The sequence below is a fragment of the Desmodus rotundus genome, chromosome 7, assembly GCF_022682495.2.
Source record: "Desmodus rotundus isolate HL8 chromosome 7, HLdesRot8A.1, whole genome shotgun sequence".
Taxonomy (NCBI): domain Eukaryota; kingdom Metazoa; phylum Chordata; class Mammalia; order Chiroptera; family Phyllostomidae; genus Desmodus; species Desmodus rotundus.
Window position 1 is genome coordinate 109,522,023 of NC_071393.1, and position 26,742 is coordinate 109,548,764.

General features: G+C 35.5%; 1 protein-coding gene across 20 annotated transcripts in view; it reads left to right on the plus strand.

The window, feature by feature from the left end:
• The window catches only part of FUT8 (fucosyltransferase 8), a 187,087-nt gene that overhangs the window by 23,344 nt on the left and 137,001 nt on the right, over positions 1–26,742 (plus strand). For 12 of the 20 annotated variants that reach the window (XM_053927879.1, XM_053927880.1, XM_024567237.3 and 9 more), the window contains 2 exons: positions 15,716–15,813; positions 26,578–26,709. The exons of 2 other annotated variants lie outside the window; for them this stretch is intronic. The gene's annotated coding sequence lies outside the window, so the exon portion shown is untranslated. The remainder of the gene's footprint in view (positions 1–15,715; positions 15,814–26,577; positions 26,710–26,742) is intronic. 6 more of the 20 variants (XM_053927884.1, XM_053927885.1, XM_045201380.2 and 3 more) reach the window with 2 other exon arrangements.

Here is a 26,742-nt window from a genome sequence, read left to right on the forward strand (position 1 = left end):
CAGGTATCTTTATTATGGTACTTAGCTTTGAGTGAGAAGAGTGGTAAGATGTAATATGGTGAACAGTGAGCATTACCTGCATTGAAGACTTAAAATCTGACTAAAATTTACATTAAAACCTGTCTTTAAGATTCTTGACACTTGGAATGTAAATCTTCAGTGGACAGCTATTTTCAGTCTACTCATAAATGGCTTTTTAAAAAATTTCTGTCTCTTTTCATAGTTGTGTGATTCCTTACAGCAGGGCTGTGTAATAGCTTTATATTAATTAAAACTGAAAATAGGTTAATGAAGGTCACAGAAGTAAAGAGATAATTTACTATTTTTTGTCTCTTAGGGAAACAAAATGTTACTGCTTTTAAAATGAGAAGCATTAAATACAACAACAATTCTAAAATGGCTTAAACAAAAAGATGACTTACTGGCTTTATAAGGAGGAAGAATAGAGGTAGAGCAGTCCAGAAACAGACAAATCCAGAATTATATGATGTCTTCAGGGTAGTCTTCATTTCCTAACTTCACTTTTTTTCTTCATGTTGGTCTTTTATTCTGCTTATGTTTTAGAAGGCTTCTTTCATGGCAGAGATGCATGCATCAGAATACTGAGATGTTTCCAAGGGACGGTTTCTAATGGGGCCCATCCTTGGGCTAATCATTGTGGGATTGATGACATTGGCATTGTCATCAGAACCACATAAAATGGGGGAGAGCCAGTGTCCCAAAGGATGGGAATACAGTATTTCCCCCTTATCCATAGTTTTACTTTCTGCAATTTCAGTTGTCTACTATCAATGGTGTTCTGAAAATATTAAATAGGAAATTCCAGAAATAAACAACTCGTAAGTTTTAAATCGTATGCTGTTCTGAATAGCGTGATGAAATCTCTCTGTCTGTCTGGCTCTGAACTGCCCCGTCCTGCCCAAAATGTGAATCATCCCTTTGTCTAGAATATCCATGCTGTATGTGAAACCCATCTGTTAGTTACTTAGTAGCTGTTTTGCTTATCAGATCTACTGTTAGAGTATCATAGTGCTTGTGTTTAAGTGACCCTTATAGTAGCCTCACACTATGTCACAGCGCCTATGTCATCTCATCATATAGATATTGCATCATCTCACATTATCACAAGAAGAAGGGTGAGTACAGTCCAGTAAGATAACAGTCACATGCCACATAATGATGTCCTGATCAACGGTGTTCCCATAGATGGTAATGGAACTGGAAATTTCCTATCCAGGTGCTGTAAAATCATAGCGTAGCGCATTACTCACATGTTTGTGGTGATGTTGGTATAAACCTATTGAGCTGTCAAACATATAAAATTGTAGCACATACCATTATGTACAGTACTTGACAATGATAAGAAATGACCCTTACCGGTTTATGTATTTACGATACCATACTTTTTATTGTTATTTTAAGGTGTACTCTTTCTACTTAAAAAGTTTGCTATAAAATAGTATGCCATATTACACCAGCTGCAGTGTCATACATCTTATACTGTATCAATTGATTGTATCATTTCCTCTTGTGCTTGATATAATCTTGTGTTGTTTTGTTCATCATGGTCCTTAAGCATAGAAAATCCACTGTTAGTGCTGCCAGTAAGAGGCCATGTCAAGTGACTGAATTGGAAATGAAATTAAAAGTGTTAAGGACTACAAAGGTGGAAAATCAGTGTATGTGCCATTTAAGCAGATCATAGCTATGATCTTGAAGAACAATAACAAATGATGGAATTTGTTTAAGGATCTGCTTTGCTGAAGTCAGTGAGACTAACAGATTTCGAGAAGGGCCGGTATCAGGCATGGGGAAATTTCTAGTGACCTAGATTGAAGACCAGACAACAGAAGCTCATCCTTCTCAGCACCATGACAGTCATGGCCAAAGCAAAAAGTTTGTTCATGATGCTGAAAGAAAACGCTAGGCCCCACTGTGATATTGAATTTACTGCCACCTGTGGGTGGTTTAAATGATTAAAGCATCATTCATTACAGAATGTTTATGCAATCTAGGTTTGTGTAAGTACATTCTATGATGTTCCCATGACAAAATTGCCTAGTGATGCATTTCTCAGATTTCTAATGTTAAGGCACACATGACTGTTTTGAGAGAGAGACCACAGTCACATAACTTTAATACAATATATTGTTATATTGATCTGTTTTATTATTAGTTATTGTTGCTAATCTCTTACTGTGCCATTTTATAAATTAAACTTCATAGGTATGTATGTATAGGAAAAGACATAGTTAAAGAAGGGTTTGGTACTATACATAGTTTTAGGCACCTACCGGGGGTCTTGGAACATATCCCATGAGGGTAAGTGTTGGGGGGGTCACTCTATTATTAACGAAAGAAATAGGGAAGGAATATGAAATAGTCAAAAAAAATCTATTGCCAGTATAGAGGAGGAAAGAAGTGAAGGGTAGACACAGGGAAAGAGAAATGCATATGTAAGAGAGAGAAGTGGGTAGAGGGAAGGGAACCCAGTATCAGTTCAGAATTTACTATGTGGTAAACCATGTATTAAACACTTTTGGATTTTATCTCCATAGCTCAGTGGAGCCAGCTATATTATCTCCTGATGAAAATCGTTTATAGAACTAGTAAATTTAAAATACTCTTTCTTTTATTATTTTTTCTTGTTTGGCATATTTTCTTTACTTTTAAGTGCATTAATTTTTTAAAAAAATTTAAATTTATGTACGGTAAAATTCACACTTTGTGATATACAATTCTATGGGTTTGACAAATGCATAGTATATGTATCTACTATCATTATCAAGACACAGAGCTCCTGTTGCCGCTTTGTAGTTAGCTTCTCCCACTAAATCTAACCCCCTGGTAAAAACTGATCTATTTTCCTTGGCTGTTGTTTGGCGTTTTCCATTTGTGAGTTATTGTCCTATCCATGGAATTATATAGACTTTTGGGTCAGCCTCTTTCATGTAGAAAATGCATTTGAGATTCATGTCGTGTCTATTAGTAGTTTGTTCCTTTTCATTGCTAAGTAATAATCCATAGTATGGATGGATGCATTGTGGTTTATCTCTTCGCCTGTTGAGAGATGTTTGGGTTGTTTCTAGTTTTTAGCAATTATGGATAAAACTGCTGTAAACATTTGAGAATAGTTTTTTTTTTTGGAGGGGTGTATGAACTTAAGTCTATTTCACCAAGGAGTGGGGTTGCTGAATCAAATGGTAAGTGTATGTTTAATTTTGTAAGAAACTACCAAACTCTTCCAAAGTTGGCTCGATCATTTTGCATTCCCACCAGCAATATATGAGAGTTCCTGTTGCTTTACATCCTTGCTAATGCTTAGTAGAGTCAGTTTTCTTTTATTTTAGCTCTTATAATATGTATATATCATTGTAGTTTTAATTTGCATTTTTCTAATGACTATGCTGAGTATATTTTTATGTACTTTAAAATACTTTTCTTTAATATTCTGAGACTCTTATCTACTTTTTAGAAAATGGTTGTAGTTTTTCCCAAAACAGAACAGTAAATGGCGTTGACAAGGCCTTTGACAAACATTTGCATTATAGCTGCTACATGGCACAATCCAGAGGACACTATTCACATTTTAAAAAAGTGGTCTTGGCTATATACTTACATTCATTGTCTAGAATTATTGGTGATTAGGTTCCAAAGAAAATTTGAGGTCTATCAAATGATGCATTTAAAAGTTATTATTTGGTGTTTCCTGAAATGTCTTATAGGCAGTATGTCTAATGTATCAGACTTGGGAGACAGAAAGGCCTATTTCAGATATTCAACTCTACTACTTACTGCATGAGTGACCTTGGACCTCTGGCTTTTTTGGAGCCATTTATTAGCATAACAGGATTGGTTATATCAACCTTTTGTGCATGTGGTAAGAATTATCACTAATGCATATAAAATACCTGACACAGAGTAGAACTCAAGTTGCAAAGCAGAAGAAAACATTTTAAAAAAAAATTCTGTTTGTAAAAAAATGGAATTTTGTTAAAATTTTTTGATGTAGTAATCAGAAAAGAAATAATCTTATTGTATTAACGTGTTTAGTATTTAATAGGGAGGAGAAAGTATTATACTATTGTTTTTTTGTACTTGGAGCCTCTAAAGGTCTTAATTTTGTTCTAACACCACCATCACCATGGCCATTGCTGTATTGTGCTTGTGTGAAAGAAAAACTTTTTGAAATATATCACCTAATGTTTAGGATCTTAGAAATGCAATTTACATGTTTGAGATAAGAAGATATGTGAATGAATACTAGTTGACATCATTAGTTCTGTCTAGTAAAGTTAGAATATTTGAGGTTCCAGGGGATTTTATAAGATTTTTTAAAACTTTATAATTTCTAAATGAGATTATTCTTGTGATTTCATTGTGATTGCAGTAAAATCCTTAGAAGTGTAAGGAAAGAGAATCAGGGAGATTAGATCTGCTTTATGGATGCATGGAGAGGGTATGGAGAGGAGTTTAGGCTGAGTTTCTGGTCCTGGGAAGTAACTTAAAAGTTTTACCTGTAGAAGAGTGATGTGATTTTGTTTGGTTTTAAACTGTCTCTACCTTGGTATTTTCTGTTTGTTAAATATGTTAGTTTCATACCTTTGTATAGTAAGGAGATATAATAACTTTGAGCCAAATTATTTTGGCTCACATTTTTGGTTCACACTTTTTGTTATTTCTCAAGTGAACTTTTTGTAATAATATGGGGAGGAATAAGAAATAGTCTAAGAAGTAGAATTAAAGGTCGCATTCCTCTTCATTTTCTCCTTTTTCAAGTAAGTAATATATCAAAAATATTTCATTCTAGCCATTTTGTAGCTTGAGATTAAAGAAGGAAAGTTTGTATTCACATCTATTTTCATCTGCACTTTCTTGCTTTTGATCTACTGTTAGGTTCTCTGTTTTTCTCAAGTTAAAACCTAGATATTGAGTGGATACTCTCTTCACTTACTGAAAGACTTAATTTTCTAAGATTCCTTTGCAGGAAGTTACAAAGTTGTGAAGCAGTTCTGATCAATGAAATGATATATGTAAGTGAAAGTGTGTGATACTTCCCAAAATTCCATTTAAAGGGAGAGGTGTACCCTTATCTTTTTCTCCAGTTGCCAGCAGAGACCATGGGGACAGGGATGGTGGAATGAATGGAGAGCAGGAGGACACTGTATGCTGATGACATGGTGGAACAAGCCCTAGATTGCCTGTTTTCAGATTATTTTATGTCAGAGAGAAATGAACTTCTATTTTGCTTAAGCCACAGTTTTGGTTTTTTTCTGTTACGTATAGATGAATCTACTACCCTCTCCATCTCTCCCCCACTCCATTCTAAGGCAGCTCCCCTTCTCCTGCTTCTTGGTCTGTGGTTGAACTCTAGGTGCCTTTTCACTCTCTACTTCTGAATCCCTGCAGTCTCTGTTCCCAACATTTTCTGTATTTGTCCACAGGTACAACATTGTAATTAGAAGTCACTATAAAGGCTAGTTATGTAGTTTCTGAAATTTTAATTACTTTAAGGAAATTTTTTAGACAGAAATGTAAATTAATGTGTAAGTGCAGCTACAAATATTTTATTTCCAAATTAAAAAGATATAATTAAAAAATAATGTGTAGCCATTATGTTCTTTGCAGTGGTTTATTGGCTACCAGCAACTCCTCCAGTGATTATGTCTAGGTCACTAATGCCCCTCTTTTTACCTGTCTCTTTTGGAGAATGTCTCCGACCGTGCACTTTAGTCACACGGTTTAAATGGAAGCTTATTACCATCACAGTTAACGATTCAAGGATGGTTATGTGAGATGAGCAAATACTAGTTCTGTTCTGCATTTTGGAAGTCTGCCTATCAGGGAAAGACGTCCTCTCTAGTCTTGAGGTTGCAATGATGTAGAAAAGCTTTAGAATCAAAATGTTTAGAATCATACTAATACTCAGGGAGAAGCACAAATAGAGATGGAGGGAAACAATCCAGTCTTTTGAGAAAATGGATATTACACCTCATCTGGGCTAGTTAGAATCTCTTTTCTAGTAACTTCAGGTAATTTGTAATTGAGATACAATTTCAAGACAGACTGTGTTAGGCACTTGAACTGGATGGTCAAATGAAGGATCAGAAGTTGCTTTAAAACCGTATTTCTAAATATAAATAAATAAATATATTTAAAAAAATTTAAAGGGTGTTAGAAACACTGTGTTCTTTGTCACTTTGAAGAATGTTCTTGCCTGGTACAAAAATTGTATTGTCTGAATTATTCAAACAAATTATTTGGTAAACTAGAGTGTTTTATGAAAAAAAAAAGAGAAGCTACGAGTTTTTCTTTATGGATGCAGAGGATTTTTAAAGGGATAAACCTATACCCCCCTAAACAGAAAAATATGTACAACAACCTCCTAGTGCTAAGACACCACTGTGGTTCTGCTTTTGTACCCCTTTATAAGTAGAAAATGATTATATTTTAGGAATACTGTATAGAAATGTTATGAACCAATGGCTTTACTGGTCCTTTTTAAATGTGGATAGTAAGTAATGGAATTTGGTTAGTACTTATAACACTTTTTTATCTCTACCATTGATAATACTGTCTTTTATAATTAATATTTATGTTTCTTTCCTAATGCAGTAATTATTTATTTTGTGGCAGAATCATCTGTGGTTTCTTAAGCAGCATCATATACTTTTCTAAATTAGTAAGATTTTTTCTAAAGTCTTAGTTCATAGAACAACAGATAGGAAAATGAAAGAATATTTGTAGTAGTATCATACTGGTTTAAATACAATGGATGAGGAATTATCTAGATTGTAGTACAGAGAAAGGAGAAGGCCTTGAGGTCAGAAAGAAATTATCTTGTTCACCTTAGCTATCTCAGGTGTCACCCTAAGGATGGTGCTCCTGAGAATGAACCTAGCTTCTAAGTATTCCAGGTTCCCCCTCATGACACCAGATTTTCTTTTCTGCTACCCATTGCCAACTTTCCCCTGTACTTCAAACCTTTGCCTACTCCTTTAGTGAGGGTATTTTTAGATAGCTTTTCTTTTGTCTTTGAAATTCCTGCTCCTGTACTGGACAGTTTCCTAAACATGCTATTAGTACTGCTGCCCAGACTTGCCAGAGAGGCACATTTTCTTAGAAATTTATGTTACCTCCGTTGAGCTTTAGGGGTCTGTTCTCTTTTTTGTTAGGCAATTCAGTAATTTGTTCAGCAAATCTTTGTTTATTGAGCAAGTTAGCACTATATGACAGGCACTTTGTTAGGTCCTGGTCATATGGCCACCAGTAACTAATTTATTTGAAGGGAAGACATTTTAATAACAAAGTACTAAAGTTTTGCTTATTTTATTTATTAATTCACTTGTAATTTTAAACTTAATCACAAAAGTAGAGTATCTTCACTTGACTTTCACCTCTACACTCCCTCAGTACATTTTTGGTTGATGTATTTCCAAGAAAATTCCAGAGATGCTATTTTACCCATAAATACTTGAGGATGAAACTTAAATTTTTTTGTAGTATAACCATAGTACCATTATCATACTTACAAAAATTAACTGCAATTCCTTAAAATTGACTAATACTCAGTTCGTGTTAAACTCTCTACTTATGTACAAAAGGTCATTTTGCATTTGGTTTGTTTAAATGAATAACCCGAAAGATCTACTTACTATAATTGTTTGTGTAATATGTTTTAAGTTTTTTTTAAATCTAGAATAGTTACCTCCCCTCTTATACCCATGCCTCTGACTTGTTTAAGAAATAAAGTTTTACTTTAGTTAGAACTTACTGTAGTTAGATTTGGAATAATTGACACTTCCTGCAACACATTTGATTTGTATTATTTTCATTTAATAAAACCTTTTCTACCGAACTTATCAATAACTTCTGTCTCCTAAGTGAATTCTCCCAACAACTACCCTAAGGTGCATTGCATCCACCCAGAAAAGCCCTCTTGCTTGGAAGGACTTAACTTCTCTGGTGGTTTAAGATCTTTTTTTTTTTTTTGACTCTTAGATTTTATTACATCTGTGACTGGTATGTAAGTCACAGCATTAGAGTTTGTCATATATCATATGTCATAGGCCAGTTGTCTCATTTGTTGTAGATGAGAAGTATGTTTGACCTAAGAGAATTTGAGGAGAAACTTACCTGTGCAGCAGTTGATAACAGTAGAATCTTGTAGCAATTATTTTAGACCCAAGGTCACAGAACTAGAATTGTTTTTTATAATATAACAAAGATCATACCTGCCACTTGAATAAAAGAGGAAAAATGAATAAATACAAGCAAATTATTAAAAGTAAATATATTTTGCACAAATTTTTAGTAATTTTGTATTTAGTTTTTGATTCTCACATGAGGATATGTTTACTGATTTTAGAGAGAGAGGAAGGGAGAAAGGGGGAGGAGAGAGAGATGGGGGGAGAGAGAGAGCGATGTGAGAAACACTGATCGATTGCCTCCCATATGCACCCTGACTGGATATGGAACCCACAGCGTAGGTATGTGCCCTGACTGGAATAGAACCCACAACCTTTTTGATGTAAGTAGGATGCTCCAACCAAGTGAGCCACCCAGCCAGGGCATTAATGTACTATTTAGATCATATCTTGGATAAGTGGCAAGGTATTTTTTACAGAGATAATAAGTTGACAGGTAACTAATTTTCTTTATAATTTTTGTAACTTGTTTCTTCCTTCGTTGGTATGTGGAGACCTAGTGTACACTATGGTTGTGGAGTTAGAGATCAGGATTGTTGAAATATAGATGTCAGTTTAATTGTAGTTTATACTACTGCACCTTAGAATAGTGACCATTTTCTATTTTCTTTTTTAAAGATTTTTTAAATTTTTTGAGAGATGGGAAGGGAGGGAGAAAGAGTGGGAGAGAAGTGTCAATGTGCAAGAGATACATTGACAGGTTGTCTCTCTCACACCCCTGACTGGGGACCCTGCCTGCAACCCAGGCATGTGCCCAGCTGGGAATTGAGCAGTGACTTTTCTGTTTGGAGGCCGGTGTTCAATCCACTGAGCCACAGCAGCCAGGGCTCATTTTCTATATTCATGTATTTGTAGAGAAATACACATATATGTTGATTAATAATTTAAAAATTTGAACCAAGCTTTGTATCACAATGAGATTTGTTTAATGAGTTAAAATTTTTAAGTTTAAAAATGAGCCCTGGCTGGTCTGGCTCAGTGGATTGAGTGCTGGCCTGCAAATCGAAGGGTTGCTGGTTCGATTTCCAGTCAGGGCACATGCCTGGGTTGTGGGTGGAGCCCCCAGTTGGGGGTGAATGAGAGGCAACCACACATCGATGTTTCTCTCCCTCTCATTCTCCCTCCCTTCCCCTTCTCTAAAAATAAATAAATAACATCTTAAAAAGAAATGAATATGGTAGGCCCTGGCTGGTGTGGCTTAGTTGGTTGGAGTGCCATCCTGTAGACCAAAAGTTCACAGGTTCGATTCCTGGTCAGGGCGCACACTCAGGTTGCTGGTTCGATCCCTGGGGCATCCTATGAAATACCTAACTGGTGCTCATCCACACCATCAAGTCATTAAAAAAAAGGCAAGTCTGAAAAACTATCACAGCCAGGAGGAACCTAAAAAGACATGACAACTAAATGTAATGTCATCTTCTGGATAGGATCCTAGAACAGAAATAGGTTATTAGGTAAAAAAGAAGGAAATCTGAATAAACTATGGGTTTTAGTTAACAATAATATATTAGTATTGATTTATTAATTTTAACAAATATACCATTTTAATGTAAGATGTTAATAATAGAGAAAACTGATGGGAGGATGGTATATTGGAACTCTGCTATCTTACGAATTTTTCTTTAAATCTAAAACTAAGTTCTAAAAGAGAAAGGCTATTTAGAAAACAAGAAAGTAGTTACTTTTAAAAAATAATGAATGATATAAACTGTTTGAGGACAGGGTCATTTGACATAGTAATATTTGTATAGATAAGGTCTAACATTGCCTAGCACAAAACAAACAATAAATGTTGAGTTTGGTAACATTACACTTAGGTTATTTTGTGGAATGAGCTTCTGGAAAGATGAGTAGAAGGAAGTTGAAAAAGAAGCTGTTAATTTTCTCGATTTTTATTAAGAAGCTACACAAACTCAAGTTAGTACAAGTTGAATATATTTGAGTACATTTTATACCAGTGAATTGAAAATGTTTGCATATACTTTTCTGTTATTGCTGCGAAGCCAATTTGAAATCTTCAGTGTTATAAATGACTCTGAAAAGACATCAAGCTTAGTTTAATTTATAAAACTCTTTCATTCCACTAACAGGCTGAATACTGAAATAGTAGACATAGTTCTTTAACAAGTTGAATTAAATGTAATAGTAAAAAAAATCAGAAGTATATCAGCATCATTAGCTAGTAGGCAAATGCCAATTAAAACCATAAAGAGATACCACTATATACCTATTAGAATATCAAAACAAAAGCAGCAAACAAAAAACTTTGACAATACCAGGCTGGCAACGATGTGGAGCAACTGAAACTCTAGCACATTGCTGATGTGAATGCAAAATTGTACAGCTACTTTGGATAACAGTTTGGCAGTCTTACAAAGTTAAACATATTTAGCATAATCCCACCCGTAGGTATTTGCCCAAGAAAAATGGAACTATGTTACCTCAAAAACTAGTACATTAGTGTTTATAGCAGCTCTATTCATAATTGTCAAAAACTGGAAGTGACCCCAGTGTCAATGTGTGAATGGATACACTATATAATGGAACACTACCCAGTAGTAAAAAAGAACCAACTGTTGGTATATGCAACAACTTGAATGAATATTAAAGACATTATGCTTAGTGAAAGAAAATAGTCTCATGATTCCATTTATATGACATTCTCGAAAATTTAAACCTATAGTCATGGAGAACAGATCACTGGTTCAGGGATTATGGGTAGGGAGAGGGTATGCTAGTGATAGCATGAGGGCGTTTTGTGATGTGATGGAACTGTTCTGTTTCCTGAGTATGGTGGTGGTTACACAGATTTATACATGTGTTGAAATTCATAGACCTGTATACTCCCACTCCTGCCCCCAAAAGTCAGTTTTACTGTATGTTAATTTAAAAAGTAAAACCCAAAACCACATGTGTCTGCTTTTTAAGATATTTGGTCTAACTACAGACTAAATAATCTTATGTAAGTGCTTTCTGATATCTCTATTAGATTTTTTTAACTTTCAAGAATTTACATGTAGAGTGACTGATAATGCAGAAATCTTTAATATTAAAGGAAATAGTACTGTAATCAAATTCTTCTGTACAAAGAATTTGGGTGGTTACCCTATACAACTTCACATTTTTGAATAGGTTATAACTGTCATTTATTGAAACAATATTATCCAGTGGGCACTTTGCTGAACATTTTAACTATACTTTGCTCATGATTATGGTTAAGTATTATTTTCCCTATTTTACACATGAGGAAACCGAAGCATGGAGTTATTAAATGCCTTGCTTAGGGTCATACAACAGGAATGTGATAGAGTTAGAATTTTAACTTTGTCTGTTAGATTCAGAATTCTTTAAAAAAAAAACATTTTGTTGTAAAAAAAGCACAGATTCAGAAAACCACAAAAAACAAATGTACTTAATGTATTATAATGTAAACACAACTATAACTACCATCTGGATCAAGAAGGAGAACTTGGCCAGCTACTCCAGCTGCTCTGCATATACTCTATCCCACTCATAACTGCCTTCCTCCCCAGTACTAACCATTATTTTATTTTTACAGTAATCCAGTTTCATCCCCCAAATATGTATTTCTGGACACTGTAATTTAATCTTATCTGTTTTCTTTTTGAATTTGAAATGTTTTTTGAGTCTTTTAATCTTTAAGTCCCCCTTTTCATTTCTCTACAGTTCAGCATTTAAACTCTAGACATTTTGACTTGTAGTTTCCCACTCTTTGGATTCCACTAATTGCATACCAATGGTGTAATTCAGCATGCTAGTCTGTTCTCTGTATGTCCTGCAGGTTTTGCTAAGTATCCAGAGGCTTGATCAGAATCTGGTGTGATTTCTTTGGCGAGACTATGTAGTTGGTGTTGTGTTCATCAGGAGGTACTTGATATCTGCATGAGTCTTTTTTTTTTTTGTGATGTTATAAGCCATTGATAATTAATGCCTACATCCAATAATTCATTGGGGGTTGCAAAGTGGTGATATTCTAAATAATTTCTCTTCTGCTATGACTTAGGATACTTCCATAGAATACTCTCCTCACCTGCTATTTTGTTATCAAATAGCCCAATTTATAAGGAAAGACAGGATAAATGATTAATTCTTTATTTACCAGTTTTTAAGATAGTAAATTTATTCCTTAAAAAATGAAGGTGTTTTTGTTTATTTTTTAAAGGATTGTTATGCACTCATAAATTTAGACATATTTAGATTTTAATCCATTACAATTAATATGGTTAATGAAACTCAAATAGTCCTATCTTTGACCAGTGGGAGCCGCTTTAAGAGATTTCTGAATCCATTTATGTGATCCTACTAGTGTTTGATAGCTTTCTTGCTCCTGGTATGATAAAGTTGTTCCATGCTTACTTTGTAAGTTTCTGATGATTCTGTGGAATCAGCCATTTCTCCAAAAATCCCTGGCAATGGAGATTAATATATAGTAGAGTTAATATTATTTAAGGAGAACCTCATGAAGAGCCATCAGTACAAAATATTTTGGATTTAGCTTCAAACCGTATCTGGAATGTAATAGGGACTCAAGAAGTATTTGTTGAATGGATGTCAGAATGTGAATATCTTTGGTTAAGGTCTATGATTTTGTACCTCTTTTTTTCCCTCACAGTGTCTGGCTGACAGGTGCTCAGTAAATGTAGTAAAGTGAGTAAGATCATGATCTTTGCTAGCAGACGTTATTCTACCATATATTAGTTGTGTGACCTTGAAGAGAGAAGTTACTCTACTAAACTTCTATTTTTCTATCTGTAAAATGGGTTAACAACAAGGTCAGGGGACTGTTGTGAGGTTTAAGTGAAATAATTTAACATCAATAATTTAATAATTATAGATTTTTTTACAAATGAATGTAGAGATAATATGTAGTTGCTATATTAATATTTTAAACCTTAATGTTTGCCAAATTGGTAGTTTTATGCTCAAGTAGAAAAAGACAAAAAGGAATGTAAAGGTGTGTTTTCTACAGTACACCAAATTAACTTGTAAAATAGTTATTTTTTGTTTTAAGTGCTCTAAAGTGTAGAAATTCAGAAATTTCCCAGGAAGTGATTCCTATGTGGAGGAATGCTTTCTCTTATGTGATCAGATTTTCCAGCAGATACTGTTAATTAACCTTATTGTTGATCCTAGATTCTGCTGCTGAGTACCTGCCTCTTTGCAAGGCTGCCATGCTGCTATGGATGTCAGGAACATTTCTGCTTTCACAGACAAACAGGGAAGCAGATGAATTCCTGAGTTCACAATTTGGAACTTAGAATATTAATACCACTCCCCCTCATGGACGGGGACACACACACACACACACACACACACATTTCTCAATATTTATAAATGGTAGTTAGATAATAGTTGATTAATTACTTTTTCAGTGTGGGCTAGCCTGGGAATAGAATTACTATTTTTTGCATTGTTTTTATATAAAAGGGAAGTGCATTGTGAATTATGAACAGGTTTCGGGATAGCCTGTTCATTCATGGTGGCCTGCCCATTTTTATATATGTGGTCCTCATTGCTTGTCAGATGACAAGCATTTACTAGCTTGTAACCATCAGGGATTATAAGTATATCTGAGTTTCAGGTTAAACCATGTACTACAGATAATTTACATTTTGGTGTAATTGAGGCTGAATGATAATATTACTGATATTTTATTAATGAATGATTGAAAAACAACTTTTAATGTAGATTGTAACTTGGTATAGTGGAAAAAACTATGGTTTTGGAGTCAGATCTGGGTTCAGATTCTAACCCCACCATTTATTAACTGAATTTCTTACCTCAACTGTAAAATGGAGATGATAATTACAGGGTAGTTATGAGATTTTAAATGATTTAACATTAGCTCATGTACAGTGCTTAGTCAAGGCATTTGGTGGATGTTAAAGACTCAGTAACATATCATTAGATTCTTAATTCCTTGCAGTTAGTTCTTTAACTTGACATGCATAAAAGTGATCATTTTACTGAGTTGCAGCATAGGATTATGTTTTGAAAGGCTAATAGTAAATAGGTTTGATAATATATTTTTATATCTCTTTGGCTGTGTTAATTAAGGACGGCTTATTTTAATTTTCTCATTTTTATAATACCCATAAAAGCATTTATTAAATCTTATATATTAATGAAAGCTTGAGTAGGAAAAAACCAATGAATAAAATACTGTGCTGTTTATTTTCCAAGTTATTTTATATACCAGTGTTTGCTTTGGCAGGAAGTCTTATTTTATGGGCTTATTGGCTAAATTTTTATTTCCTGTTATGAAATAGTAAACTTTTGAAATGCATATATACTTCTGAAATTCAAATGTATTTTATCAATGCCAATAGTGACCTACAAAGTTATTTCACTGAAAGTGAAGTAGAAACCTTCGAATGTAAATGAATTTGATAATTATTCTTTTATGAAGTTGATGATATAAATATAAAAGCTTACCTGGTGTAATATGTTTATAGTCCATTTTCAGCTTGATAAACTAAGCACTATTAAATGAAAAGAATAATGCTCCTGGCCTTCAACACTGAAAACTGTTTGTGAGACGTTCATTTTCATTACAAATGCTTCACTTTAATAATATTTGGCTAGGCCATAGTAAATATGAGATGCCTAGAGAACATTTGTTGTACGGTATTACTTACTTAAAATATCTAGCCAGCTTTGTAGAAGACAGAGTTAGGAAGTTAAGACCATTTCACTTGTCAGTCAATCATAATGAGTACTTCTATGTGTCAAACATGGTCCAAGACAATGAAGAGGAAGCAAGAAAAATAGGAGATAGGGTCTCTAATCAGAAGACAAAACGAGATAGCACTTATATAAGGCAGCAAAATATTCTAGCAAGGTTTAATGGAGTACAGAATGACTATATCAGCTCTCATGGAGGAAGAGAGGGGCAGGATTTTGAGAAAGTTGACTGATGTGCATTGATTGATAAAGAGGATAAGGGAGAAAAAGTCCCTGATCTAAAAAGAAGGAATGGTGTGTTGCCCAGTGACAGCTGAGAATACCAAAGTTGTTCTGTGGAAAGTGAGCAAATTAAATTGACTCGAGTAGAAATTTGTGTAGAAGATAGTCAGAAATTAGGTTGCACAGCTAATTGGAGTGTGGGGATATAGAAGATTTTAAGCATTAATGTGAAAATAGAGACATTTCAATTGCTCTATGTTTAAAAAATAGACAAAATTAAAGAATTTTGTGCTCACAGAGGAAGTTTTATAGGTGTTGACTTATTTTAAGATGAACTATGAAAGAGATTAAAGCACTGAATGTTACTACATTTGAGTGTGATTTGCAAAATGAAAACCCATTCCTTATTTGGATTTGAAAAGCACTGCTTGCAGAATAAGTGAATATACATTCACTTATAAACATTTTATATAGCACGATTGACTAGATAAGGAAAGACAAAAGGGATTAAAAAGAAACTGTAATAAGACTAATTGAAATTTGAGTAGGGCTGAATTTCATATTTTCTTCTTTTATTCTAGGTTGCTACTTTTGCTAAGGGAATACCCATGACCCTGATGGTGTTTTCATTCACAATAAAGTGCTCTATTGCCCTTACTGATTAACTGAACAAATTCAGGTTAGTACATCTTGTGCACAATAATTACCTGTTCCAATTATATATTAATATTTTGAGAAATGAATATTTTACAAAAGATTTTATTTTATTTTTAAAGAAGAAGGGAAGAAGAAAGAGAGGGAGAGAAACATCAATTGATTGCCTCTTGTATGGACCCCAACCAGGGATTGAACTGGCAAACCAGGATGTTCCCTGACTGGGAATCGAACTGGCAACCTTGTACTTTGTGGGATGGTGCCGAACCAACTGAGCCATGCCAGTCAGGGCGAGAAATGAATGATTTTGTGTTTGAAGCTACATATGTATCATACATATGTATGGCCTTTAGAAAGGCCAATCTAAACCCTATTGAATTCTGTGCTATTTAGCAAATATTTTCAGATTACCTACTATGTATAATATGAAATGTATAAAATGAGGTCATGTGTATAAGTTCTTTGGCTGCTCCATTTCCTGTACTGTACTTTATATCCCCATGGCTATTCTGTAACTACTTATTTGTACTTCTTAATCCCCTCACCATTTCACCCATTCTCCACCTGCCCCCTCCCATCTGGCAACCACCAAAATTCTCTCCCTATCTATGATTCTGTCTCTGTTATTGTTTTCTTAGTTTTTTTTTTTAAGATTCAATTGTTGATAGATATGTATTTATTGCCATTTTATTGTTCATAGTTTTGATTTTCTTAAATAAGTCCCTTTAACATTTCATAGATTAATAGTTTGGTGATGATGAACTCCTTTAGTTTTTTCTTACCTGGGAAGCTCTTTATCTGCCCTTCAATTCTGAATGATAGATTTGCTGGGTGGAGCAATGTTGGCTGTAGGTCCCTGGTTTTCATGATTTTGAATATTTCTTGCCAGTCTCTTCTAGCCTGCAAAGTTTCTTTTCAGAAATCACCTGACAATCTCATGGGAACTCCCTATCGGGAACTAACTGTTTTTCTCTTGCTACTTTTAAGATTCTCTCTTTATCTTTAAGCTTTGGCTTTTTAATTATGATGTGTCATGGAGTGGGCCTCCTTGCATCCATCATGTTTGGGACTTTCTGTGCTTCCTGGACTTGCATGTCTGTTTCCTTCACCAAATCAGGGAAGTTTCCTTTCATAATTTTTTTCAGATAGATTTCCAATCTCTTGCTCTTTCTCTTCCCCTTCTGGCACCCCTATGATGCGAATGTTGGAACACTGAAGTTCTCCCAGAGGCCGCTTACCCTATCCTTGTTTGTTGTGGATTCTTTTTTTTCTTGTTCTGATTGGTTGTTTTTTGCTTCCTTATGTACCAATTAATTGATTTGATTCTCAGTGTCATCCACTCTACAGTTGTTTCCCTGTAAATTGTTCTTTATTTCAATTAGTGTATCCTTTGTATCTGACTGGATCTTTTTTATGCTGTCGAGGTCCTCACTAAGTTCCTTGAGCATCATTATAACCAGTGTTTTGAACTCTGCATCTGATAGATTGCTTATCTCCCTTTTGTTTAGTTCTTTTTCTGGAGTGTTGATCTGTTCTTTCATCTGGGCCATGTTTCCGTTTCCTTGTCTCCTCATTTTGGCAGCTTCCCTGGGTTTGTTTCTATGTATTAGGTAGAGCTGGTATGACTCACTGTCTTGGCAGCATGGCCGTATGTAGTAGGTGTGCTATATGGTGCAGTGGTACAGCCTCCCCTATCACCCAAGATAGGTGCTCGAGGTGCATCCTCTGTGTAGGCTGAGTACACTCTCCTCTTACAGTTGAGCCTTGGTTGCTGTTGGCAGGTCAATGGGAGGGATTTACCCAGGCCAGTCAGCTGCAAAGACTGGCTGTGACCACTGACTACCAACCTCTGCCCTCCATGGAGGATCAGCTTTGCAGGGCTGGGTAGTGGTGCTCTGACATGGTTATAGCTGTCCACTGGGTGTGCAAGCCCTGGGATTCCCAGGGTGGTGCAGGCCAAGGTCAGCTTCCACTTGTGTTCTGCCTGAGGCCACCGTACCTGAGCTATAAAGCCATCTGAGGTGGATGCTACTTGGGTTGAGCTGGGAGATTCCCAGGTGAAGTCAAGTTGTGAATCTAGACTGGCTGCTGCTAGTGCCAGGCCTGGGGCCACTTTGCGAGAGGTATGGGAGCTAGGGTCTTACTCAGGCTGGCAGTTATTTTGTTTGATAGGACGTAGGAGGTTGTGATATGAGCCAAGACCAGACATTCATATCTTGGGTGGGCCTGTGCTGGCTCTGTGGCTTTATGGGGGAATGATTCAGAAGAGGAATATTGGTCTCTGTCCCCTTCCTGTCAGTGAGAAAGCTGTCCCCCAGCTGTTGCCTTGATGCCAGAGACTTCAGGTACTCCCTTTATGCCACTGGTGCCTTTCAAGCTGCTACCCAGTTGCTGGAGCTCAGAGGGAGTAAGTCTGATTAAGTTCATGTGTGGATTCTTTAAGGGGAGCTGCTTGGGACTCCAAAAGTTTCTTCCATTGGCTCAGTCCCCACCACTTTTACAGCCAGAAGTTATGGGGAGTTATTTTTCTGGCACTGGAACCCTGGGCTGGGGCCTGGTGTGGGGCTGGGACTCCTGCTTCCAAGATATCCATTCTGAGTTTTTACCCACCACGCATGGATGTCGACCAGCCTGTTCTGTGTCTCCACCTCTCCTACCAGTCTGGATGGATGTGATTCCTTTTATTCCATAGTTGTCAGACTTCCATTCAATTCAGTTTCTGAAAGTTTTGATGATGGTGATTCTATGTTTTAGGTGTAATTTTGATGTGGTTGTGTGAGTAGGCGAGCCGTGTTATCCTGTGCCGCCATCTTGACCAGAAGCAGCATGTACCTTTTAAAATCTGGCTTCTTTTACTTTGCATAATGGATTTGGATTTATCCATGTTGTGCATACTAGCAGGGTTTTTTTTTAAAAATGTTATTTTTATTATTAAATACTACAGTGAGCTTATGCACTCACCAGCTGATCCACATTTGGGGAGTTTTTGGTGATTATTGCAATCATACTTTTTTTGTGTGTAATAAAATATTCATAATAAAAAATTTACCATCTAAGTTTCTGATGTCTCATCTGTAGAATGAACATAAGAATATTTATCCCAGGGGTTGTAATGAGGATTAAATAGAATTAATTAGATAAAAGTACATAGCAGTAGAGGTAGGCTTTTAATAAATGTTTGTCTTTATTATTTTTTTAAATGATCAGTGGAATTTTTTTTTACAATATAGAGATACTTTTTAATTTTTAAAGATCTTATTTATTTTTTATTTTTTTTTAATTAAAAAAAATTTTTATTCAGTTACAATTGTCTGCATTTTCTCCCCATCCCTCCACCCCACCCCAGCCAATTCCACCTCCCTCACACACCTCTACCTTCCCCCTTGATATTGTCTTTGTGTCCTTTATAGTAGCTCCTGTAGACTTTACTTTTCTATTGTCTATTTTTCTAGTGAGTCTATATGGACACAGAAATAGTGCCCACTATTACCTTGGAGCCCAGCAAGAAAATAAAAATGAGGGAAATTCCCACTGTGTTGACCTCCTGGAACTTTTCCCAGTTTGAAAGAAATTTAACCAGGCCACTGTCAGCATTAAGATAATGCTGGCCATGAAAAGGCTCTGGAAGAGAATTGTAACTTGAGGAAGGATGGTAGAATTTTTTTATAGGGATTTAGCAGGAGGGGTCAAGCATAGTTCAACTAGTTTGGAGAATAGTTGGTCAATGAAGACTGTCAAATAATTGATCTTATTGATTAGCGGCCATTGCACAATTTGGATTTATCAAGAGGGTTGGGGAGAAGCAGTTGTAGGGAACAAGGACAGGAGAAGGCCAGTGTAAAAATTCTCATGTTTTTAGTGTTTTCACAGTAGATTTTTCTATCGTTGGATTTTTTTTTAATGATTTTATTTATTTTTAGAGAGGGACGGGAGGAAGAAAGAGAGGGAGAGAAACATCAATGTGTGATTGCCTCTTTTGTGCCCCCTACTGGGGGACCTTGGCCCACAACTCAGGCATGTGTCCTAGACTAGAATCAAACCAGTGACCCTTTGGTTTGCAGGCTGGCACTCAATCCAGTGAGCCACAGCACCCAGGGCCTATCATTAGATCTTGCAGTCTTCTCTTTTAACTACCTCACCAACTTTCCCCTCGCCCCCCAAATAGTCCCCTTACCCTGATCATGATTTTAGACTGTTTCTAGCTCTTAATTTCAGAAGGCAATATCTTTATGAAACTTCAAAGAACAAGGAATTGAGTATTTTGTAGTGCTGGTAAGTTCTCTCAGTTTTTACTCCCTGCCTTCTTTGCACTGTGTTTTGGATCCTGTTATGTAGGTGTTCTGCAGTAGAAGAAACAGTAATATTGTATGATAATGAAAAGCTTCAAAGTATACATATGGCTGGAAGGGAGATTTGAATAGGATTTTGCAGCAGCTTTTTTAGTTGATGATATATCTTCAACTTAAATTGTAATTGACTTTTTAAATTCTGCCTTATCCTTCTGTGATGATTCTAGTAGAAGTCAAACGAGATAATTTTTGATAGATGGTTTGCGAACTTTGGTATGTGCAGCCAACCTTCCAAAGCCTACCTTGTGCTTTTCAGGCAGCTCAGCTTATGACTGAATGGATTGGCTATTCTCTTGTGCCTTTTTAAATGTTTTAATGGTTTTGAGTAGCTGGTGCTTAACACTGTTGATTCTTGAATTTTGTGAATTGTGTCTGAGCTTCATATGATTTCTTTGCCTTTATGAGGCACTTTTTGACTGCAGGTGGATCTAATCTCTTGCAAATATAATTTATGCTTTGAAATTAAATGTTCCTTGTCCTCTTTTAATACATAAATCTTATTATTTGCTAGTTTACCTCCTGCTTTGTGGCTCCCTCTATTCCTCTTGTAATGCTTGCTTAGTTTTTAAATTGAATACAATAAGCATCCATTGAAAACATTGGCCTATGCAGATATTAGGAAAGTATGAATATTTGGCCACCATATTTAGGGGCATTTCTTCTCAACTTTTCAGAGTACAAAAAGAAGGGAGTTTCTTATTCGTTTTTTAATCAAGCTCACCATATTGTTAAAACCAGTTTTAATGGAAAAAAGATAAATGAAGAGTAGTATATTTTTTACTTCTACATGTATATACTTATCATAGCTATGTAAAATGTATTTGATTTACTGAGGCTATAGGTTAAATGGGACATATGTAATCAATACTTTAGTATTGTCATGCATAATTAAATACTTTTCTATAAATTATGAGAAAGGTATTTATTTTTTTGTTTTACAAAACATCAGAAAATTTCAATAATATGGCTTTCTAGTTTTGATATTTAGAGGAGGTTAGAGTATAGATTTATCTATGACTAAATAGTAAATACTAGAAAGAATCTATTCTTTGTAATATATTACTTCGCTCCTTAAACCTCATTTACCACCACTTGTAACATTTTGCAATATAAAGCAAATGCTACTATCCTAACTTTCTTTAATTTTGAGAAATATATTTTTTAGTCTTGATATCTTTAAATCTTGGGAACCTAAGACTTCTTTATCCTTTCTATTCTCAAGAAAATAGTATCTTCATGTACTCTTGAGGTTTTTGTAGAAATTCTGGTACCCACAGATAGAAATAAAAACATGCAATGCTAAATAGCTATTGAGGACATTTTTTAAATTAACAAATCATTTATTTAAAAATTTCCATAGATAAGTGATTTTTTTTCACTCTTTCAGCCTTATTGAGGTATAATTCACAAAATTGTTAGATAGATATATTTGGGTGTGTATGTATATAGATACATACATGTATATAATATGTGTGTGTATATGTATATACATATATATATATATATATATATATATATATATATATAATCTGGCAGAAGTAACTCCTGCTTGATTATGATTGGTAGGGTAATAATATGGGTGTAATAATTAATAGTTTTAATTTGAATATTTCACCTAAAATGTCATATGATGTACTTGAGTGTGATATTGTTATGCTACAGAATTACATGCTTATAATTTTGTAATGAAAAAGGTCATTATTTGTGCCAGACCCTGTATATATACATATACACACAGGGTCTGTCTGGAAAAAGTCCAATCATTGTTAATATAATGAGAATGGTTTGTGTGACATCAAAGTAACCTGCAGCCAAAGTGGGTGGACTGGAATGCACATGTGTGAACAGGGACGACTTCACTGTACTAATTAGTAGGGGCTGTAGATGCTGTTGAGTGAGCATGTATACTATGTGGCCATCGCATTCAAAATGGCTAAGTGAGTAGAGCAATAAAATCTGCATCAAATTTTGAACATTCTTCCGTGGGAGTTCAGATGATTCAAAAGGCTGCAGCAATGGGCAACTGGTGATTGGCAGCTTCATCACGACAGTGTACCTGCTCATACATCACATCTCACGCAGAGTTTTTTGGCGAAACATTAAATCACTCAGGTGACTTAGTCTCCCTACAGCCCAGATTTGGAACCCTGCAACTTCTGGCTTTTCCCAAAACTGAAATCACCTTTGAAAGGGAAGAGGTTTCAGACTGTCATGAGATTCAGGAAACTATGACAGGGGAGCTGATGGCAATTGGGAGAACTGTGTGAAGCCCCAAGGTGCTTACTTCGAATGGGACTGAGGCATCATTGTCCTATGTACAGTGTTTCTTGTATTTTCTTCAATAAATGTCTTTATTTTTCATATTACGTGGCAGGGTACTTTCTGGACTGACCATATACATACACATACACACACATTTTAAACCCCGCCCCAAGAGAGGAAGGGGGAGAGACAGAGACAGATAGAAACAGAAGCAGAGAGACATCAGTGTGAGAAAAACATCAATCAGTTGCCCCCCATATGCGACCTGACCAGGGTTCGAACTGCAACTCAGGTATGTGCCCTGACCCAGGATTGAACCCACAACCTTTTGGTGCATGAGATGACACTCCAGCCAACTGAGCCACCTGGCCAACGCAATATTGTAAGATATTTAAAGTATATGTACACCATAGTGACTTCATATACGAATGCATTGTGAAAGAATTCTTACCATGTAGTTAATTGACATCACCTCACCTATTTATCTTTTCTTTTATGAGAACATTTAAGGTCTTTCTCTGTTAGCAAATGTTAAATATGTAACATAGTGCTATCAACTATAGGACCATGTTTTACATTAGAGCCTGAAGTTTTATTCTTAGGCTGAGAAAGTTTGTGCCTTTTTAAAATTTCCTCCACCACTTCTCTACTTTCTTTTTTTCTGTAAGTTTGACTTTTTAACTTTTTTTTTTAGATTCCACATGTGTGATACCATGTAGTATTTGTCTTTTTCTCTCTGACTTGTTTCTCTTAGTATAATGCCCTCAAGGTCCATCCATGCTGTTGCAAATGGCAGAATTTTTATCTTTCTTGTGGCTGAATAATATGCCATTCTCTCTCCTGATCACATCTCTATCCATTCATCTGTTGGATACAAATTCTTTCCATATGTTGGCTATTGTGAATAATCCTGCAATGGCAATGGAAGTGTAGATATCTCTTTGAGATCCTGTTCTCATTTCTTTGTATATCAACCCAGAAGTAGGATTGCTAGATCATATGGTACTTCTGTTTTAAATTTTTTGAGTCATCTCCATACTATTTTCCATTGTGGTTGCATCAATTTATGATGCCGCCAATAGCACACAAGGGTTCCCTTTTTACCATATCCTGACCAACATTTATCACTTGTTTTTTTGATGACAGGTGTGAGGTGATATCTCATTGTAGTTTTGATTTATTTTTCCCTCATGACCACTGATGTTGAGCACCTTTTATGTACCTGTTAGCTATTGTATGTATTCTGTGGAAAAATGTCCACTTTAAATCAGAATTTTTTTCTGTTGAGTTGTATGAGTTCTTTATATATTTTGGATATTAACCCCTTATCAAATGCATGATTTAAAAATATTTTCTTCCAACTCAACACCCCAAAAACAAGCAATCTAATTAAAAAGTGGACCCCTGGCTAGTGTGGCTCAGTGGATTGAGCTGCCAGTCTGCAAACCAAGGAGTCACAGGTTCGATTCCCAGTCTAGGGCACATGCCTGGGTTGTGGGCCAGGACCCCTGAAAGGGTGTGCATGAGAGGCAACCATCCATTGATGTTTCTTTCCCTCTATTTCTCACTCCCTTCCCTTCTCTCTAAAAAAAAAAATTCTTTAAAAGAAATGGTTCTTACTAAAAGAAGAAAAGGACACATATATGGCCAGGTAACGTATGAAAAGATTCTCAACATTACTACTCATCAGAGAAATGCAAGTTAAAACAACAATGAGATGTCACTTCACACCTGTCAGAATGGCTATCATCAATAAATCAGCAAACAACAAGTATTGGTCAAGTATGTGGAGAAAAGGGAACCTGGTGCACTGTTGGTGGGAGTGAAGATTAGGGCAGCCACTGTTGAAAACAGTATGGTGGCTTTCTCAAAAAATTAAAACTGGAACTGCCTTGTGACACAGTGATTCCACCTCTGGATATATATTTGAAGATCCCCAAAACACTAATTCTAAAGAATATATGCACCCCTATGTGCACTGCAGCATTATTTACAGTAGCTAAGTTCTGGGAGCAACCCAAGTGCCCATCAATAGACAGGTGGCTAAAAATGCTGTGGTACATCAAGGGACTATAACCCAGACATAAAAAAGGATAAAATCACACCATCTGGACCTAGAGGGTCTTATGCTAGTTGAAATAAGTCACACAGAGAACAACAAATATTATATCATTTCACCTACAAGTGGAATTTAAAGAATAAAATAAACAAAACAGAAACATACTCAAAGATACAGAGAAAGGACTGATGGTTGTCAAATGGGAGGGAGGTTGGGAGGCTGGGCAAAAAGGGTGAAGGGATTAAGAAGGACAAATTGGTAGTTACAAAATAGTCACAGGTATATAATAGCATGGGGAGTATAGTCAATAATATTGTAATAACTATGCATGGTGCCAGATGGGTACCTGAAGTATTAGGACTTGATAAACTATATGGTTGTCTAACCACTATGTTGTCCACTGGAAACTAAAACAAAATACTACTGAATGTAAACAGTAATTGAAAAATAATATAAAGTAAAAATATTTTCTCCCATTCTGTAGATTTTACTTTTGTTATACCTAAATCGAAAAAAACTACTCTCAAGACAAGGAGCTTACCTCCTTTGTTTTTTTCTGGGAGTTTCATGGTTTCTTGTCTTATGTTCAGATCTTTAATTCATTTTGAGTTGATTTCTGTCTGTGTCATAAGATGGGGTCCAGTTTCATTCTAATGCCTGTGGCTGTCCACTTTCTTCAGCACCATTCATTAAAGAGACTATCTTTTCCTCTTTGTATATTCTTGGCTCCTTTGTCACAAATTAATTGACCATATATGCATGTGTTTATTTCTGAGCTCTTCATTCTGTTCCATTGATCTGTATGTGTGTTTTTCTGCCTCAACCACAGTTTGAAATCAGGAAGTGAGATGTCTTTAGTTTTGTTCTTCCCTATCTAGAGTGCTTTGGCTATTTAGGGTCTTCTGTGGCTCCATACAACTTTTAAGATTGTTTGTTCTAGTTCTTTGAAATATGCCAGCGGAATTTTGATAGAGATTCTGTTGAATTTGTAGATTGCTTTGGGTAGTATGCACATTTAATCAATATTCTTCCAGTGTGCTTTCCATTTATTTCTGTCTTCATTTTCTTTCATCACTGTCTTATAGTGTACAGATCTTTTACCTCCATTGTTAAATTTATTCATAGGTATTTTAATCCTTTTGATTTAATTGTTAAATGGGATTGTTTTCTTAATTTCTGTTATATTTTGTTTTTAGTGTACATAAACACAACTGATTTTTGTATCATGTTACTTTAGTGAATTTGTTGATTAGTTCTAAGATTTTTGATGGAGTCTTTAGGATTTTCTGTATATAATACGCCATCTGCAATAGGGACAATTTTATTTTTTTTTAAATTTGGATACCTTTTGTTTCTTTTTCTTGTCTAATTGCTCTGGCTAGGACTTCTAGTGCTGTGTTGAATAAAAGTGGTGAGAGTGGAGTTTTATGATTTCTTGTCTTATGTTAAAATCTTTAGGGAGCATAAGGAGTATAGTCAATAATATTGTAATAACTATGTATGGTGCCAGAGAGAGGAAGGAGGGGAGAGAGAGAGATAGAGATAGAGAAAGAGAAAGGGAAAGAGAAACATTGATGTGAGAAAGAAACATGGATCAGTTGCCTCCTCATGTGCCATGACTGGGGTTCAAGAACAACCTTGTCTTGGTTGTTCTTGATCTTGGACCTGTTGATTATGATATTAACTGTGGGCTTGTCATATGTGGCCTTTCTTATGCTGAGGTACATTCTTTTTTTTTTTTTTTTTTTGAGGTACATTCTTTTTATACCCACTTCGTTGAGGGGATTTTTTGTTATCATGAATGTATGTTGAATTTTGTCAAATGGTTTCTGCATCTGTTGGGATTATATATGATTTTTATCTTTCATTTGTGTGTGGTGTATCACATTGATTTACATATATTGAACCAACTTTGCATCCCTTGAGTAAATTCCATGTGATCATGGTGTGTGATTCTTTTAGTGTATGTTGAATTTAGTTCGCTACTGTTTTGTTGAGAATTTTTGAATCTGCATTCATCAAGGATATTGGCCTGTAGTTTTCTTTTCTCGTAGTGTCTTTGTGTGTGTGTGTGTTTTTAATCCTCATCTGAAGACATTTTTTTAAAAATTGCTTTTAGAGAGAGAGGAAGAGAGAAAAGAAGGGAGAGAAAGAAACATTGATGTGACAGAAGCATCGATTGGTTGCCTCCTGTATGCACCCAGACCAGGGATTGTTTGCACCAGGACCAGGGATCAGTCTCTCAACCTGGGTATGTGCCCTGACTGGGAATTGAACTTGCAGT